We start from the raw sequence: 14,804 nt of genomic DNA on the forward strand, positions 1-14,804 counted from the left end.
ATTTTTAAAATCCTTTTGGAGCTTTCCAAAGAATTATTTCAGGGCCCAAGACCAATTCACATTTTTTCTTTGAGGCTTTGGATATAGCAATTTTGACTTTGTTGTCTTCTTCTGAGTTTAGCTTTTGATCTTTCCTGTCACCAAAGTAACTCTCTATGGTTAGGTTCATTTTTTTTTGTTTACTCATTTTCCAGCCTATTTCTTGACTTTTAACTCTATATTAAAGTGGGGTTCTGTTCCCAGAGTAGAGAGGGCACTGTTCCAAATCTCAGTCCTTTCTTGCTGCTGCTTTGAGAGTTAGTTATGGGGAGTCTGTAAGTTTTCAGTTCTTCCAAGGTGTGGTCACTGTTGTCCTAGCTTGTGCTTTAGTCTGTGAATGATCACAAACATTCTTTTCCACCCTGGAACGATGACCAAGGTCCCTACTCCCCTACAGTCTAGGCTCAGGGGTGATAGTACCCCTTCTTGCCCTAGGACTGCAATCCGGGACTACAAACTAGATCTGTATATGGGCAAAGCAACAGAGTTCTGTGCTCAGTGCCAGAAAAGGGCCCCCAGTAATCTCTGACCAGCTGTCTGACTCCCTTACCATCTGTGCACTGAGAGTTCTAAAAGCCACTACCGCCATTGCTGATTCAGTCACCCCCAAGGCTTGCTGCAGGTTTGCTGGAGCCCAGCCTGTGTTGACACAGCCTGTGCTGGACTGTACTTTCCTCCCACCCCAGTGTGATAGACCTTTCCTGCTGACCTTCTAAGTTGTCTTGGGCTGGAAAATTGTTTCACCTCATCCTTTTGCGGGTTCTGTTGCTCCAGGATTCATTTTGAGAGATTATTTAAAGTTGTTTGAAGAAGAATTCAGGAGACATCAGTTGAGTCCCTGCCTTTTCTCTGTGATCTGGGTTCTGCCTCTACAGGCACCTTTTTAAATAGAAAATTATGAATGAGGACATGGACAAAAGAAGACAAAATGGCAAGTTTGGAGAATGAAAATGGGAGGACAAGATGTTGAAAGGGGAAGAGAAAGTGTATGAAAGAAAAATATTGACTTTTCAATTCTGCCTTCAAAAATCATTTAGAGACATAGTAATTTATTTCTGCTGTACTACTGCTGAAATGGATCTCTATTCCATTTACAAGTGAGGAAACAGGCTTATCGAAGTTAAGCAACTTACATGGCAGAGAGAAGTGTGGAAGTTGCTTGAGCTCTCCCCAGTTTCCCTTCGAAACAACATTAAATCAAGCCTCTAAATGGATTCTGGAGTGATAGAACCCACAAAAAGGTGGAGTGACACAATTTTCCAGCTTAAGGTAATTTAGAAAGACTTCAGCTGTATATGGGGGAGGGCAGCCCAACACAGAGAAGGAAAAGGAAAGTCAGTGGGAGGCTCTTAGCCACAGCACAGCCCCTCAATCCTAGCTCAGCAGGCCAGTGGCACAGCAGGTCAGCTGCAAGGCCTCCAGTCCTAGCACGGAAGGCAAATTGTGAGCCCCAGGACTGCAGCACTACAGGTGCAAGAAGTCCAGGCCATCCCAGCACAGTGGGCGAGCCACAAGCACCTGAAGCCTCAGCATGGAAAGCCAGGGACCAGGCCCCTGGCCCCCAGCTTAAGAAGTTTGGGAAAGTGCCCCTTGTGCCTCAGCAGCAGAGCTCAACTTTAAAAGTCACAAAATAGGCTTAAAAATGAATAAGAAACAGAAAAGAGCCCTGACCATGGAAAGCTACTATAGAGACAGGGAAGATCAAAACACAAACTCAGAAAAAAAAAAAAGCACTGTCAAAATGCCTACATGTGAAGCCTGAAAGGGGAATATGAACTGATTTCAAGCCCAAAATATCCTCTTCAAAGGGCTCAAAAAAGATTTTAAAAATCAAAAGAGGTAGAAGAAAAATTGGGAAAGAAATGAGAATTATGCAGGAAAATTATGAATAAAAAGTCAACAGCTTGGAAAAGGAAGCACAAAAATTGACTTAAGAAAACTAGTCCTTAAAAAATGAATTAGCCAAATGGAAAAAAAAATTCCACTGAAGAAAACTCCTTTAAAAGCAGAATTGGACAAATGGAAAAGGAGGTACAAAAGCTCACTCAGGAAAATTAGAATGGGAGAAGTAGAAGCTAACGACTTTGTGAGACATCAAGAATCAGTCAAACAAAATCAAAGGAGTGAAAAAAGTAAAAGAAAATATAAAATACTTCATTGGAAAAACAACTGACCTAGAAAATAGACCTAGGAGAGATAATTTAAGAATTATTGGCCTGAAGGCCATGATGAAAAAAAGAGCCTGGACAGTATCTTTCAAGAAATTATTGAGTTTAACTGGCCTTATATCCTGGAACCAGAGGATAAAATAGTCACTGAAAGAATCCACCAACCACCTCCTGAAAGAGACCCCAAAATGAAAATTCCAAAGAATACTGCAGCCAGATTCCAGAATTATCAGGTCAAGGGGAAAATACTTCAAACAGCCAGAAAAGAAACATAGGACTTAGCCACTTCTACATTAACAGATTGGAGGCTTGGAATATGATATTCTAGAAGGCAAAAGAAGCTTGGATTACAACCAAAAATCAACTACTCAGCAAAACTAAGTATAATCTTTAAGGGTAAAAGATAGATGTTCAATGAAATAAGGGACTTTCAAACTTTCCTGATAAAAAGACCAGAGCTGAATAGAAAATTTAATCTTCAAATACAAGACTCAAGAGAAGCACAAAAAAGGTAAACAGAAAAGAAAATAAAAACATGTTATTCAATAAGATTAAACTATTTACATCCCACAGGAAGATGATACTTGTAACTCTTGAAAACTGTATCCCTATTAGGGCAGTAAGGAGTATACATAGACAGAGCGTATGTGTATAAGATAACTTTGATGTCATGATATAAAAATTAAGAGGTGGGGGAAAAAAAGATTGTACTGGAAGAATAGGAAAGGAGGAGGTAGAATAGGGTAAATTAAATCATATGAAGAGACACAAAGTTAAGCAACTTGCTCAAGTCCACACAAGTAGCAAACGTCAGAGGTGAGTTTGAATCCAGTAAGCTTACAAATCCATGGCACTTTCCACCGACCCATACTATCTCTCAAGTTCTACTTGGTAAATTGTGAAAACATGTGGACCTTTATATATACTTATTCTCTCATCTTCTTTTCTGCTTTCCCTAAATGGGAATAAAGTCTATCTGTAGACATTTCGTAGCTCAACACAAACGTTAACAAAAGATCACCCACTGAGGCAGCTAGGTGATGCTGTGGATAGAGCACTGGCCTTGGAGTCAGGAGTACCTAAGTTCAAATCCAGCCTCAGACACTTAACACTTACCAGCTGTGTGACCCTGGACAAGTCACTTAACCCCAATTGCCTAAGCAAAAAAAAAAATCATCCATTGGGTTTGTCACTTCAAAAATAAATCAACAAAGCAAAAATCGTTAAAGGTGAATTTTATAATACTTAAATCTAGAAAAGATATTGAAGTAAAGAGGGAACTTAAAGTATGTCATGGCAGTGAGTTCAGGAAATAAACATTATTTCTTATAGTTCAATATTATAACATAAGAAAATGTTGGAAAACATGTAACATGTTTCATTAACTAATGGTCATGTCATAAAGAATCACAATTCCATCCATATTTTAAACATTCATAGCTTTTAAAATGTTATGGGGTTTTTTTTCTATGACCTAAATACTGAGGAATGTATTTAAATAATACTTATGTGAAATAGTTATATTTTATGTCTTCTAGCCAAGGAAACAAGATATCTGAAAATAAAACTTCCTACAATCAAAAGTTCATAGGTGTCCAAAGCTCATACTGTATGGATACATGGAAGAAGAGGCAGCACATTTTAGAGGACAGAGTCAGGAAGACAAGCCTTTTGGTGTCAAGGAGACCTGGACTCAAGGACAAGTCCCTTAACATCTCAGTGCTCTTACAGCAGCATTATAATGCTACACATTACAGGTGATTTGCTTATCTAAATTGGCAGAGGGAGTTTCCATGAAGGGAGCACCACATGCCAATGAAATCACTGATACAGGGTTCTTTTGTTGTTGTTTGTTTAATGGGAGGAAAAAAATAACAACAATACTTATTAGTAATGAAAATCCACTGGTACATTGAAAGTAGAAGAACACACATCAGTTGAAGAATTATGATGTTTATCTCAAACGTGAAACTGGCATTTGGTTTGAAAACCAACCATGTTTTTCTCAATCTCTGCTTTCCTAAAGTACTAGCCAAATTCACAAACACTAAACCTTAACAACAGGTCAAAAATCTGTCAGAAGTTGTTCTGCCTCTGAGCATTCAGAGGTCACCTGAGATGTTCAATTGTATCACTACCTTCTCATTCAAAGACAACATCTGGTCCTTTATTTCTCATTTTTGAAAAGCCCTTGGATAAAATACAATAACAAGTTTCAGTTAATCTCAAGCCTAGACCACTTTGTAACAACACTACTGAGAAATGATTGCTCACAAACAAGATGCTTTCAATTGTCAGTAGTGACCACATTTGTTTATTTTGAGCCAAAGGCTTCTGATTGTGTGCGTCATAACAAGTGCACAACAAATTTGCAAATTAAGTTGCATGTTTATTTTGCATTAAATGCTTGGAATCTAGGCTGTTTGCATTTTTTTCTGTTTCCTAACCAAAATAACAGAAAATGGATACAAAAAATGTAAATGATAAGCAGTGGTTTTCTTTGAGCAATTCTATCCATATTAAAACATTCCATGTCTTGCTTTATTTACTGCCTGACTTTTTCTTTCTACTCAACCAAACATATTGGGAATAATGGCTGTTTTCAAGTTTTAACATAATGTTCATTTTATTCCAGTAGGATGAAAGTACTTTGAAAGACACTTGAAAAACACATTTTCTGAACTATTCACATGATATGCTGCCTGAAGGAAGAGGTTGATTTTATATGAATCAGTCTGACTCTTACCACTCTGTCAAGTGTGAGTTCTTCCTGAGTTTAAAAAGTATCTGGCTGGATGTTTATATACCCAGAACACAATCCTTTCCCATGGAATTTAACCAATTTTTTATGCCTTGGGAAATGAAAAGAGCTGGAACTAATTCAACAAAAGCAAATGTGCCCAGTAAAACAAGTTTAATGCTCAACTGCTGAATTTCAAAAGTTGATACACATTAAAATCAACAAGTAGCCTTTCTTCTATTTCTTAAAAAAAAAAAAAGATGACTGTAAAAGGGCAAATTTGGGACACTACCAATCCCTTAGTCTTTAAAGTTCAGTTTTGGCTCCCCCAAACAGATAACTACCAGTGACTTTGCCAAGGTCTATGATGACAAGAATAAGGTCTGGTCAGAACAGAGAAATCTCAGAGTTTGTTCTAAACAGAGCTATGAGGTAGTATGAATTTTCAAAGAGCCTAGGTTTTAGCTATTTACCTTAAGGATAGAATCCTTAAAAGGAGAGAACTGGTTGGTACTGCACTATGGTATTCATGCTACAATTACAACCATATCCTAATATGAGATCTTATTATGAAACCTAAAATATTCAAGGTCAAACAAAATACAAAATGATCAAAGCATGCAAAATTGAATTAAAAATGCGTGATGGATGAAAAAAGCACAGGATTCAATGTCCTAGAACATAGGTACAATCCCAGTTCTGCCCTTTGGTGGCTATATGGCCTTATGCAAGTCACTTAATTTCTCTGTATTTCATACTATAAAATCAATCAATAACCATTCCTCAGTGCTGACTATGTGCTAGACACAGCACCATGCAGGAAAAAAATAAGAGGATGAGGAGGACTGGTGAACTTGATGACCTCTAAATGTTTCTTCTGGCTTGAAATCCATTATCTTTGATCCTATTTATGCTATAATTGAATACTGATATGGCCAATCAACCTCCAGTGCCATGAATATAACATCCCCTACTAAAATGCACACTCCTTGAAAGTGGGACTTGTTTTAGTCTTTCTTTGTGCCCCTTGTGCTTAGCAGAGTGCCTAGCACATAAAAAGTGATTTAAATAAATTCTTGTTGAGTAGTTAATTATTAATCATAATATAAGTAATTGTCCATAATCAATAATAGTTGGTCTGATATAGATGGCACAACATTCTGCTAATAAATTCACAGGGTGTGGGATATCAGGTTTGGATTTAATTGATTAGAAAACAATGAAGGATGAGAAGTTTCAAGGGAAACCCAATTTATACACAAATACACACACAAAGGATCTGTGATTGAGTCCTACAGATGACACATAGAGGTTTAGTAAGTTCTTGTGGGTCTTATGGGTAAAAGGTAGCAGAGGTATTATTTGAAACCAGGTCTTCATATTTCAAGTCCATCCAATACTCTACTTGCTCTGAAATAAATTCTTTATGAAAATACAGGGAAATTAATGAAACAACAAATGCAAACAAAAAATAGAAAATGCACAATTATAAAACAATGTTTGATAGAAGATATCTCTGCAAATTTTTTTGACCTTGAATTTATTTTTTTTCTGAAAGTTACTTCTAAAGACCTACTTCTTTAATAGATTTTGGTAGCATTTCAAAATTTTAAAGGGTAATAAAATCACTTGAAGAGTCTTTTACTAATTGAAGATTGATGAATGCACTAATGATGTGCAACGTATTTCATGAGTACAATTAGTTTTGGATTTCTGTATCTTAATCACAATCTCAAGCAATTAACCAAGGTTTGAATCTTCTTTGAATCTTAAAGATTACATCTGATACTTGGAAACTGCAATTTATGATGAGACATTGATTCAAATTTTTAAAAAGCCTTTGTGTGTTTTTTTTAATTCTTTATAATATTAAATAATGCTAAAGGATTACAAAACTGTTTTTTTTTCCTTTAGTGATTCTAAAATTGTAGCACCAGTTTATTGGGTGATGTTAATTACCTAAGAATCATCCCCGAACTCATTCTTGGGATTATCATGGAGAATGGCAAATGCAGTTTTCCTGGAGTATGAGGGAGGTTTAAAAGTAAAAATGTACTTCATTCAAAAATGCTCATGGAAAACTCAAGTTTTCAAAAACTCAAAGTTATTGACCCACAGAAGAGTATAGTATATAGTAATAGATGTAAGTCATATAGCCCATTTAGGGCTACATGTACATCACAGAGCAGAACAGGCACATTTTTATATTAGGCAGTCAAATGGATTTTCAAAGGTAAACAAACTACCACTGTTCCCTCCCCTATTGCTGAAATTGGAAAAAAAAATGTCAGTCACCCACAGTCCTTTGGGTAAATATCTAAATGCCCCTAAATTGCTCAAATGTGATTTTGTTCTATGATATAAAAGGAAGGCTGCCCTAAACTAAAAAGAGATGAAATCTTACTCTTCTTAGGAAATCACTCCCACCATAAAAAAAGATTTTCTATCCTTCATAATCCAATATTGGACTCTTCTTATGGTGTCAATGAATTTTTCCTTATATCTCAAGTATATTCCCCATGACACAATTTAACGCAACTTTGTTTATTCTTTGTCTGATCAAGAGGATTTCTAATAATCCTTCCCCACTAATATTCAATCTCGTTGAGGCCAGGGACTCTTGTCACTTTTATCTTTGTATCCCAAGGACCTAAGATGGTATCTACCACAACAAATGCTTGTTGAACTAAGGTTAATCTTGTAAGAACCCTCCTTCATCTGAATCATTGAACATACCACTTATTCACTCTAGAACACTCTCTTGACAGCACTCTACTCAATATTCACTCAAAAAGCCTTTTCAGCTTAGGCCTACTCATCCTGTAACCACAAGCATTTTCACAAATACACTCCATCTTTCATGTTTCTTACGCCATTGTATCTGCAATGTGCTGTACTAGAATTAATGTTGAATTGGGAGACAGGTAACCTTAGTTCTAGTTCCAGTTTTGCAACCACCTACTCTTATGTCCTTAGGCAAGCCAGTTAAATGCTATGAATCTCAGTTTCCTCACCTATAAAATCAACATTTTATTAAGATTGCAAGTATGTTTATTGGAATATTTCATATTTATTTAGTTATTAATTTCATATTAATTTAATTAATTGATTGATTAATTTTAATTTATATTCTATAGTGTTTTTTCTAATTCAACATTTATTAATCAGTTATTAACTATTGTTTTTGCATGGCTCTTTCACTTTGTATTTATGTACATATGTTTGTTTTTCTCCTTCCTCTGAGTCAATTATCACTCTTAGGAGGAAGGTCCAGAAGGAACATTCAAACATGTAGGAGGAGAATGACATGAAATCACAGAAGACAGAATATCCAGGAAGAGAGGGTGGTTGGCAGTATTAAATTGTGCAAAGTTCTATCAAGAGGAAGACTGAAAAAAGGCCAATATCTTTGTGACTATGGGAATCCACTTAATCTGAGTCTCAGATTGATGATCTATAAAATGAATATTATGGTAATACTCATGGAAACAACCCCTTATGTTTGCTGTGAGGGTCAAAGGAGACAAAGCATGCAAAGTGTTTTGAAAACCCTAACATGGAACCTAAATTTCCATTGTTATTACAATGTAATTATCTCAGGTTCTTCTCACCCTTAGAAATAAAAACTTTGATGAATTATGTTCCAGTTGTATATTTTCTTTTCTGTAAAGTTGTTCAGACCAGAACCCACTCATTAATATGCCCTAGTAATACTCTTCTTCAGTTCGTATGGCAGCCCCTCTGCAATACTCCCAGTGTCATATTTTTTTGGTAACAACGCAATGTTGATGACTCATGTTCTTTTAAATACTCACGATGACCTCTGGATCATTCTCAATTGTCTGCAGAGTTGTTTGTCCGTGTTATATTTGTGCTTTCATTTTTTATCCCTGAATTCCTTTAAAAAAAACTTTCATTCTTGTCCATAACTGAACTTACTTAATAAAATAATTAAAATTCATGCGCATTATATGTTAAAAAGGATCCAGGGTATTTTTAATGCTACAATAAAAACTCTCTAAGTAACAAGCATTTATTTTATTAGAAAATTCATCAATCATTCCCAGATAAGGCACTTATTCAACTCTGCGTGCCTTCCATTTCTTCTGAACTTATGCTCCCATGTTCTATAACCATGTCAAAAGTTAAATAAGTTAAAACCAAGTAAATAGGAAAAAAAGAAAATTAAAATTAAAACTTCCATTTGATTCATTGGACAAGTATCTCCTAATCTTTTTTTTTTTGCACAAAATGGCCCCATATGTATGTTGCATGCTTAACTTAAAAAAAGATAACATGGTATTTCTTTTTGTTATTAAACTACATTTTAATGAACATTCAAAATGATTTCTAGTGGTGAACTATTTGCATAAGACTTGGAGATGGGACCCAAACTACTTATTCTATGAAGTAAAAGCAGTGTAATAATAGGGTTGCACATATATCCAGGGAATGCGATAGAATTCAGTTCAAGAAGAAGTACACTAAGTACTTTTCTGCTAATTGCAACGTATTTTGCCAGGAGTACAATGGTCAAAAAAAAAAAGGTCCCTGTAATCAAGGAGTTTACATCCTATTTACATTCTGCAAGATAATATAACGGTACCATAGGGTTGATTCGTGAGCAATAATTCAAAATCCACATTTGAGAGAAAAAAAGGGCTACATTTTAATAAACAGATGGCAAAATATAGGCCATGGCCCAGTGCCCTAAGCTCTAGCCTGATAAAGACCAATTTCAACCCACAATATCCCATCTCTTTGGCTCACTTTATCCCTGCATGGATTTCCTTTGAAAAATCTCAGAACAAAGCTCATGTGTATGTTTTCCCAGGTATAAGCAAAAAGGGCCCAAACAATGTATGTCAGGTATCAAACAGCCTTTATTTCATCCCACAGAAGATAAAGAAAACACATAAGGAACTCACATTGGCCTATAAACAATAGATAGAATTCCCCTACATCTCAAGTTTTTACTTGCCTTTTAAAAGTCATAAACCCTAGGTTAAGAACCCATGTTAGACACTCACAGTACAAGAACTCAGGAATCATAAATCTTTGCTACACTACCAGGGTCCTGTTTCCATCTGCTGAGTGGAAAGGCTGCCATTTCTGGGGCTGAAGTGGGAATGATCATCATTCCCTGAGGTGCTATGGCAATGTGCAGGTATCTTGCAGGGACCAACGTTCATTCTCAGGTCTGTGGTCTCTGACCTGAGATCATTTGAATCTTAGGATCTCTCTGAATAAGGGAAAAAATAGAGAAGAAATGTTCAGTACTAAAATGAAAATATATTTTAAGCTGAAAGTGGTAGCTCTGGATCATAGCAGCCTTTGCCAATCAAATCTATTTCAAATTAATGCCACTTTTTAATTAATTTATTTTTAGTTTTCAACATTCACTTCCATAAGCTTTTGAGTTTTAAATTTTCTCCCCCTCCCTCTCTGCCTCTTTCCCTAAGACAGCATGCAATCTGATATAGGCTCTACACATACATTCCTATTAAACATATTTTCACATTAGTCATGTTGTAAAGAAGAATTAGAACCAATAGGAAGAACCACAAGAAAGAAGAAACAAAACAAAACAGAAGGAAAAAAAAGCAAATAGCATGCCTCAATCTGAATTCAAACTCCATAGTTCTTTCTTGGATGTCTATAGCATTTTCCATCATGAGACTTTTGGAGATGTCTTAGATCCTTGAATTGCTGAGAAGAGCTAAGTCTATCAACATTAGTCATCGTACAGCACGTGGCCTATCAGTGAAATGTCAGCATACGTAACCATACCACTAACAGTAAGATACAATCAAAATCCCAAGCAAAGGCTCACCACATTGTAATCAACTATAATATAATTCATCAGGAACCTGCCAAGATCAGTCACTTCTATTACTTCCAAAAAATGGAGTAAAGGGTTCAAAATATAATAACTTCCATATTTCAGTGGGTACAAAATTAAATACATATATGTATTATGCAGCTATTGGCCTGTACAAAATTAAAATCTATAAACTGCTGCCAATACTGCACTTTGAAAATAAGATAATGTTTAGCTTACCTTTTAAAAAAAATCAAGCCAATACCTATCTTTAATCTAGAACGCATGTATTAGAGTAATACAGAAACATATATAATACTTCAAATCATATCTTATGCAAGAGGCCATTCCAGGTCTCTCTCTCCACCCTCCAGTGTGTTCCCTATGAGATGACCTACATACCCTGTATATACCTTGTATATGCATAATTGTTTGCATGTTGTCTCCCTTAACAGAATGTGAGCTCCTTGAAGACAGGGATTTTCCCCCCTTTTCTCGAATCTCCAACACTTAGCATGATGCTTGTCATATAGTAAGTGCTTAATTTATGCTTGCTGGCTGACTTATGTTATATGTGTGTATGTGTATGTACAAATACACATACACATACATACATACATACATACATACATACATACATACATACATATATAGTTCTAAAACATAAGTGTGGAAATAATCACCTTTCACTTGTGGTTGAATCTGCATTAACAGGTTTTCCTGATCATTTTGTAAGACCTTTAATGTCAAGTTAATTTTTAAACCACTGGCAATTGGTGTGGATTCCGTAACTGGCAGGATCTTTGTCCTACAGTAAAATATGCTTCATTATTAGTTGCCTATTGAACCCACAAAATTACTGCATTAATGGGTTTACATGTAAAAGAATCAATGATTGTCTTCATTGTTAGTTAACTGGTACAAAATAATCAAGAAAAAACCTAACAGTATTTTCCTATTTTATTGCATTTATTTTTAACCATGCCAAACTTTAATTCAATGCTGCTTCATAAATCCAGAATACTTCATATTCCATAGATCCAAAATTTTATAGCTAGAAAGATATTTTAAAGATCATCTTTAATTCACCTATTCCCTTAATCCTATAAAAAAATGAGACTTAGAAAGGTAGCCAAGTCACTTGTTATGACTCCCCAAATTTTATCACCAAACTTCAGCCTCCTTCTCACTCTGGAACATCCCTCCCTCATGCCAACCCTTCCTTTCCCATTGTTTAATTCCATCCATGGACTGTATTTGGGGGACAAGTCCAAGCCAATCATGCTTCATTCTCCTTCCTATTGTGCTTCTGACTCTCCAGACTTTTCTACTATATCCCTGTTAGTACCTTTTCCTGCTTTTTCAGCTCTCTTTTATATGCTGTCTTGCACCATTAGAGCATAAGCTTGTTGAAGAGAGGTACTATCTTTCTTTTTGCCTGTATATTTATCGTCAGTGCTTACCACAGCACCTGACACACAGAAAAACTTACTGCTTGATCACTGAGCCAAAGCTAAAACTTCTAATCCAACAATGCCCTTTATGTCATACCATGTGGAATCCAGAATAAGACAAGCCTTTGCCTTCATCTGAAATATAGAAACAAAATTAAAATTATCTTTCTTCAAAAACTTGTTTCCAATTCTGACTTCCCTGATTACGAGTGGCACTTCCATTCAGCTTGTCAGCCATAGTAAACCCCTTGGTGTTATCGATTATTTGAAATCTCTCTCACCCTTCACATCTGTCCAGTAGTCAAGTCTTATCAATTCTGCCACCTTCAAAACATCCTTCTTGTACTCTTCCTATTCCTACTGCCCTGTAGATATCTTCATTTGATATTAATTGAAGAAAGCCAAAATGGAAAATATAACTGATACATAGACTAATCCAATAAGGCAGAATTTTATCTAATGCTTTTAAGGAGATCAAGTAACCTTTACTTCCCAGGAATAAGATATAATAATACTAGTTTTCTAAATGTGCCACTGTTCAAAGTCCTGGTGATATTTCTCAAGCTATTCTGCTAAAGATGCCATAGGAAACATGTACCTAAGACACCATAGGTAAATGATAAGCTGGAGACAGAAGCTACACACAAATTGTTCAATAAACATGCTAGTACAGAGGAAATTTCTTATTTAACATCCTTTACATGCTGGAATCAAGATTTACAATACAAAAGCAACTGTGAGAATGAAGAACTAGCACCAGGAAATCTAAGAATCAATGAATATTCAGGACATTGACATTCTGAATTCAGCTCTTAGTAAAGGAAATTAATGTCTTGCAAAAACAAACAAGGATATTAACAACTAAGCAATTGCCCTGGCAGGTGGTTAAAAAAAAGGGTCATGATAAAATAATAATCAATAGATGCACTTCAATGATTCTTTTCAAAAAAGTAAGAGTGTAAAGTCCTTTTCAAGCAAAATTCACACAGTAATTTTAGTAAGAATTTTCTTTATATACACAGGAAAATTAATACATATACTGACAAAACTATGTAAATTTTTTAAAAGTTGGGGAAAAAAACTTATTTGATGTTTTCATTTTCATGAAATGGGAATAAGTTGAATTCTTTCTCATTTTTTTCTGTACTTTACAGACCTGTATTCCCAGTTATCACCTGTCTTTTTGTGCTGCATGTGTGAATTTGGGAACAAGAAGTGTCATGATATGTGCTGTCTTCTTTGTTTAGTTGAGGCTTTTTAGTTCAGACTTATGATTTTGTCGCCGTAGGGAACTATGATTACAAAAACTCCTGTCCCTGATAAAGACAGACAACTCATCTGTAAATCCACAGTCTGAGAGAGTTTCTCTAGGAGCACAGAGACTGACGACTGTGATCGCATAGCTTCTTGCTGTTCAGTTCTGCCCGACTCTTAGTGACTTGGTGGACCATAGTGTTGTCACTGGGATTTTCTTGGCAAAGATATTGGAGTGATTTTCTTCTTCAGTGGCTTAAGGCAAACAGAGGTTAAATAACTTGCCCAGGGTCAAATAGCTAAGTAAGTGTCTGAGACTGGATTTGAACTAGGTCTTCTGGACTCTGGCCCCAGAGCTCTATCCACTGACCCACTTATATGTCAAACACAAGATTTGAGCCCAGTTCTTCCTGACATTAAGACTCACTCTTCACTCACTCTACCATTTACTTCTCAAGGCTATGTTGTATGAATATAATTTTGTAATCACATTATAGAAGTGAAATTTAGGTTAAATGGACATAAATATTAAGATAAAATAAAAACATTTGTCATCCTCTTCTAGTAGGCGATATATCTAGGCATTCTAATAGACTCTAGTTCCCACAACATAGGAATGTATAGCAAGGTGAGATTAGGGAAAACAGGTATCACACGCATGTGATGAAAATAAAATGAACTATGGCAAAACCAAACTATGTCACTTTGGCTGGTTGCAGTCCTTCTATTTTATCTAACTAAATATGCTGCCCTCTAGTAATCTCCCTTTTTTCTGAACTCACAGCATTCATTTTGGCACCTAGAGCATCACACCTGGCACTGATATTTATTTCTTGTACATATGTACTTTTTTCTCAAGTCAAAAATTTCCAAGAGTAAAAGGACCATGTTTTATACTTCATTTATATCACTCAAAATGCCTTGTATGGTATCAGGTATAAAATAAGTATAATAGCACTTTAGTAAGTTATAATGGCATCTGAAAAAAACAAAATGCTGGATTTGCAATCAAAGGACTCAGATTTAAGTCCCAGCTCTGTTTCTAAGTAGCAGTGTGACCTTTACTTAGTTATTTAATTCCTCATACTCATTTGCTTCATCTGTAAAATGGGGATAAAAACAGTAGCATTACTTCTTATCACACTGGGTCACTACAGGAATCTCTGTTCTCCTTCAAGTACCACCTACTGCATGAGGCTTTTTCTAGTCCCTTTGGCCACTACTGTCTCTTCCTAAACCTCCCCCTGCCCTGCTCTGACCCTCAGACCACCCACCCTGCATGCTCCAAAATTTGCTCATATCTCTTCTCTTTGGGTTGCGTATATACC

At 35.8% G+C, this 14,804-nt stretch overlaps 1 protein-coding gene across 2 annotated transcripts in view; it reads right to left on the reverse strand.

Moving 5' to 3' along the window:
- Nucleotides 1–14,804, reverse strand: part of PLCB1 (phospholipase C beta 1) — an 870,456-nt gene that overhangs the window by 769,279 nt on the left and 86,373 nt on the right. The gene's annotated exons all lie outside the window — the stretch shown is intronic.

This window comes from Phascolarctos cinereus, unplaced genomic scaffold, assembly GCF_003287225.1.
Source record: "Phascolarctos cinereus isolate Bilbo 61053 unplaced genomic scaffold, phaCin_HiC Scaffold_2;HRSCAF=192, whole genome shotgun sequence".
Lineage (NCBI taxonomy): Eukaryota > Metazoa > Chordata > Mammalia > Diprotodontia > Phascolarctidae > Phascolarctos > Phascolarctos cinereus.